The following is a 6,000-nucleotide window of genomic DNA, read 5'->3' as shown; positions in this document are numbered from 1 at the left end:
GGAAACTGACTTACCTGTTTGATTTTCATTTAGTATAGTAGACAGTCTCTTGCTTATCATCATGCAAGGTGAGAGTGAAGGCGAATAAGGTCCCAAGAGAAGATCATCATCATCATGTCTAAAGAATCTCAAAGGCTTGTACAGATAATCTATATTTGAACTGTTTCAATTAGCATTTGATACAGTAAAGATCACCAACATGATAATGGCAATGTTCGCTCACACAAAGAAGAAGAAAATGTACACATTGAAACCATTACAATTTAAATTATCACTTGACTATGGTGACTTTAGGTACAGATGACTTGTCTCACCTCTGTAGGATCTTAGGGGCAATCTTGAGTGACATGCTATACTTGTTCAATTGTTAGTATTTCAGTCATAATAAGGAGACCTTCTTTTCCATTTGGACAAGAGATTCCACATACCCTATGGTTTACTAGGATCTAATTTAATTTGTCAAGGCATTAACAGTTTGTGCTGGCGTGCTCAGTTCACCCGGAAGAACAAGGGTTCAATTTACTGCCAGGAAGTAAAAATAATATAAAAAAACAAGATTTCCACTTCTTGAGAAGCAAATGGACCTGAGGGTCATGACCCTTCATCAATAATGAGTACCAGACTAATTTCTGGGGGCAAAGTCGGCCTAGCATATAGCTAACCACTCTATCCCATCTAGTGCAGAGGTTATGGAAAGTGGAAGCCTTTACGTTTCATACTTCCAAAAGCCTTCACAGCATATAAGGAGACGGCTTTGCTTTTTGCAGTTGCTAGGTTGATCAAATCCAGACACCTGTTCTCTGATGATGATGCTTGTTGTTTAAAGGGGCCTAACATTGAGATCATCAGCCCCTAATGGTACAAAATGAGATGAAATGTAATGACAATTTAAAAGTCCAAAATTCATCCACTGTCCAGAATTCAAAGTGTGATGATGAATGAATGGATGAATATGAATTTGAAATAATTAGCGGATCCAACTCACAATACTGAAAATTAAAATAATTCCAAAATAGATCCACTGACTAGAATTCAGAAAGACGACAATGAACAATGCTTATGAACATAAAACAATCAGTGGATCCAACCTGCAATGCCCCGCCTTCCCAGAAACTATCTTAAAACAATAGTATTATTGACCAAGGGACTGCTTCCAAAGCACAATCCTGAACTGATGATGCTTGTTGTCTGAATGGGTCCAAAACACAGGCCATCGGCCCCTCATTATGGTACTTATCATCAGTAAAGTAGAACCATGATATTTCTCATGTAGTGGTGCTAATCAAAAGTAAAGTAGACTCACAGTGTTCCATACATTATGGTACTACTTGCAAGTAATGTACATTTCACACGTAATGCAGACCTATGGTACTTTTATAGGCTTTTGGGCTTATGCAGTGTCAAGAAAAGGAAGCGGCCGTGGCCTTAATTAAGGTACCGCCCCAGCATTTGCCTGGTGTAAAAATGGGAAACCACGGAAAACCAGGGCTGCCGACAGTGGTATTCGAACCCACTAACTCCCAGCTGCAAGCTCACAGCTGCGTGCCCTTGACCGCAGGGCCAACTTGCCCGGTACAGATACTTTTCATTTGGTACTCATTTTGAGTTCACTGCCAAATTTATCTAATCAATACTAAAACCTGTAACAGCCTTAGCTCTCAATAAGCATTATTACATGGTAGATATATCAGTTAGGTGGAACAGACTACAATATACCATTTTAAGAGCCAGCTGAAAACCAATTCCTTTCATTTTGGATGACAAGTCTAATTAACAATACTCGTGTTCCAATAGAATATAGGCTATTCACCACATCGGACGCAGGACAAAAGTAATTACCATATTTTTATATATGCTATTTGTGATATAGATTTAAGCTATTATTATTTATTTATTTAATTTCAGTAAGGTCTTAAAATCAGCAAAACCAAGACAGTTAGCTTGGTGATGAGTAGAAACTCTCCAACTGTTCATCTAAAAATTGGAGATGAGGAGATGGAAATTGAAGACAACTTCCAGTACATAGGCAGTGTTCTGTCTTCAGACAATACTATACATCAGGACATTAGCACGAGAATATAGAAAGCTTTCATATTTTATCACGCTGTATGTCAAATACTTTGGGATGAAACATTTCTGTTAGTTTCCACGATCAATTTGTACAAAATATGTCTGGTACCTACATTGACGTATGGTCTGAAAGCAGCATCACTTACTGCAACAACCAAGAATCATCTTCTGGTGACAGAAATGAAGTTACTCCGTTCTTGTTTACAAAAACAAAAATGGATAGAATAAGGAATGTGGATATCCAATAACAACTTGGATCGGAAAGAAACTTGCTGGAGAACCTAGAAGTGTAGATTACAATAGTATGGTCACATGAAAAGGATGGATCACCACAGGACTCCTTGAGCATACTCTGACCGCACTATTCCTCGAAAGAGACCAAGAGGAAGACCTCACTATGTTTGGTAAAAGCATATATCAATGACCTTAAAATTAAGAGATATAAACTGGTGTCCCTTATATAAACAACTGAACAAACTTAAGGAGGCTTGTGCACAACTGCACCAGGCTTGCTGGAGCGAAGAAATGATGATGATGAAGCTCAGTTTAGGATAATATAACCACCGGGATTGTTAAAAGACTCTTCAGTAAGGTCGTTGTGGTAGAAACACCAGAAATGGATTAGGATTGTTTCTCAAAGCTTTAAATCTAATTAAAATTTGAAATACTGTATACGAATGGAGGGGGCTTCAGATGGGTGAGCCACCCCCTGCCCCTCTGCCTATACCACTGATATAATGCCAAGCTCCAAATGGTTTATTATTTATTATTATTTGCTTTATGCCGCACCAACACAGATAGGTCTTATGGCGACTATGGGATAGGAAAGGGTTACGAGTGGGAAGGAAGTGGCTGTGGCCTAAGGTACAGACAGCCATAGCCATTTGCCTGGTGTGAAAATGGAAAACCACGGAAAACCATCTTCAGGGCTGCCGATTGTGGGGTTTGAACCCATTATCTCCTGGATGCTAGCTCACAGCTGCGCATCCCTAACCTCATGGCTAACTCGCCCTGTACTCCAAACGGAAGTTTTCAAAAATATCTTTGTACTTTCTATATCAATGTTTGAAGTGAGCAAATTTATTTTGTTAAGAAAGACCTTCCTTGCTTTTGCTAGTCTCCATTTTATGTCCTCCTTACTTCTGCACTGTTAGTCATTCTACTACCCAAGAAACAATATTCAATACTTTCTTTAAGACTTCAGTTCCTCATCTAATATTTCCTGCATCACCTATAAAACCTATAACATTCAGCAATTTCCCCACGTCTTCTGCAGACTCTGGTAAAATAACAACATCATCGACAAATCTCAAGAGTTTCAATTTCCTCTCCTTGGATTTCATTATAAACAATACAAATGAATTAAAACCTAATATTTCATACATTTTAGTCAAATAGATTTATAGAGCGCCATTGGTTGTGGCATCATACACAACCATTAACCCGGCTCAAGGGAGATAGGGTCATCTTCTCTATCCTTCACTTGAGTAATTCTTGTCTGGCATATCCACGTTGCGGGGGTGGGTATCTTCCACATCAGCAGTCTGGCGTGAAGGAGGACTAAGTTAAGGCAGGGACCCAGTCTCACGGGGTATAACATGGAACTCATGGCCAGGGTTACGGGTGAAGACCTTAACAGCATCTTAGGCAGAGAAGGAAAACTTCGGAATGGCAAAGATGGTGGATGAGGCAACCCATCCTCTCTGGGGAAAATTAGAAGAGGAAACCATTGCCTTGTGGAGAAGAGGAATCTTCAAAGGCTAAGGGAGTAAACCCTGAAAGAAAATCCTCAGATGTGTTAGGCTTAGCAGGTCCGCAGATGAGTAAATTTGTACTTGCTTTCAACTACAATACAAGCCTCAGATGGACGCAGCAGGTCGTTATGCTACTTAGGTTCCAAAATGGGTAAAAAAAAGTAAATAAGCAATGTAAATTTTAATCTTATACTAGTTGCATAGTATTATTTGAAGTAATTCCACATACTGTATATGAGTTGACTATGTTTGTAAGTATAGGAGATATAAGTAGAATTTTGTAAACATTATAAATTTATTAAGGATGATCTGTTTGTTTAATAGTGTTACCGTGTTTTTGCGGTAGTTAGAGGTGAAAGAAGGTGCGGGTGTGAACGGGTCTCAAGCTACGAAATTAGAGTGCATGTAAAATTAACAAGGTTATATTTTCTTTTCAAAATAAAGAAATAACAAGCATGGCAGGTACAGAGTAGCAAGGCAACAAAATGTAGTTACAATATTTACCGGATTTGGGCTTCGCGCCCCGACTTCACAATTCTTGGGCAATCAGCCCAACCTTACTCCAAAATAAGTTTTAACAGAGGGGCAGAAAACCCCATTCATGCTCAGAAGCACTTGCTCCAAATTTCACAGAAAAGCCTCCTCGAGGCATACAATACTCAATTTTCAAGAAAGAGCCACTCGCTCTCAAACTTTAAGCCTATTAAAGGCCATACCAAACTCCACCTTCAAGTTGTCCTCTAAGGACATAGATACAGGGGTAAAATACCCAACCTACTGAGGTCTATTAAGTGAGAAAAAGATTAATTACATGACCTCTAAAATAACAATTAGAGAGGAGGCGAACTTGCGCTCCTAATACACTTTGTTTAAAACCTACTTGGCACTAGGCCGTTAATACAAGGGCTAATCCCATACTAAAGAGGTGACTTAAGAAAGAAACAAATTACATTACTGTTACGGAAGAATCGGTTGAGAAAAATAAGCTCACCTCAGAACAATATGAGTGGGAGCTCGAGAGGGTTAAGCACTCTATATCCCGATATGCAGTTTAAAGATAGAATAGATACCAAGGGTCTTTACATTTTAAGGAAGGTTACATTATGGAAAAACTTCGGACCCGCCCCGAGAGTTAAACTGCTGAGCTAGCAAAGAAAGAAGTTATTAATCGGCCATTACCTTGTTGTTGACCGCTGCCGAAGAAAGAGGCGCTTCCCGCCCCCTGCTATATACTTTACACACTAAAAGATGGAACAGAAGTGGCGCAGAGACCCAAAAATCAGCAGTTTATATACTCTCGCGGAAAGTTCGAGGCGTTTTTGGAATGAGAACACCCTCCCACCAAAACTTTATTGGTTAGGGATAAGCAGCATATTCAAGTTGGGGGAAGATACATCAGATTGGTCAGAAATTAATTAAAGAAATTCGGGATTGGCTAAATACAAAACAAGGGGAAAGAGAGGGGTATACAGCCAACTTAAACAATAACAGAAAGAAATTTAACAAGAAACAAACTTTTGAAATAAAAATTTCTCCAAAAAACAGTTCTTTCACATCGCACTAGGGTGCACCATTGTAGTTTTTCAGTAGTGTCCTCTAGAAGAGAAAGTTCACACTTCTTACTACCGGTAAAACGAAAATACATCAAAAGTGGCACAGTTCAAAAACTCCAAACTTTCCAAGTAGTGACATCTTCTGAGAAACTTGAAAATTAATACCGTCGATAAAGTTCAGACTTCCTCCAGCAGAGGAGTTTCAACTGGCGCACATTTTAAATAAGCGGCGTGGAGGTGTACCGCCCGGTACAAATAGAAAAAAATTGTTAGCATAAATTGTATATTATTGTATTCTAGAAAAAAAAATTTCTTCTCTTGTTAATTTAAAATTTAGTTCTTGACAATAATCAATCAATCAATCAATACTGATCTGCATTTAGGGAAGTCGCCCAGGTGGCAGATTCCCTATCTGTTGCTTTCCTAGCCTTTTCCGAAATGATTTCAAAGAAATTGGAAATTTATTGAACATCTCCCTTGGTAAGTTATTCCAATCCCTAACGCCCCTTCCTATAAATGAATATTTGCCCCAGTTTGTCCTCTTGAATTCCAACTTTATCTTCATATTGTGATCTTTTCTACTTTTATAGACGCCATTCAAACCTATTCGTCTACTAATGTCA

This window comes from Anabrus simplex, chromosome 1 (assembly GCF_040414725.1).
Source record: "Anabrus simplex isolate iqAnaSimp1 chromosome 1, ASM4041472v1, whole genome shotgun sequence".
Taxonomy (NCBI): domain Eukaryota; kingdom Metazoa; phylum Arthropoda; class Insecta; order Orthoptera; family Tettigoniidae; genus Anabrus; species Anabrus simplex.
Note: the sequence above shows the minus strand (reverse complement) of the source record.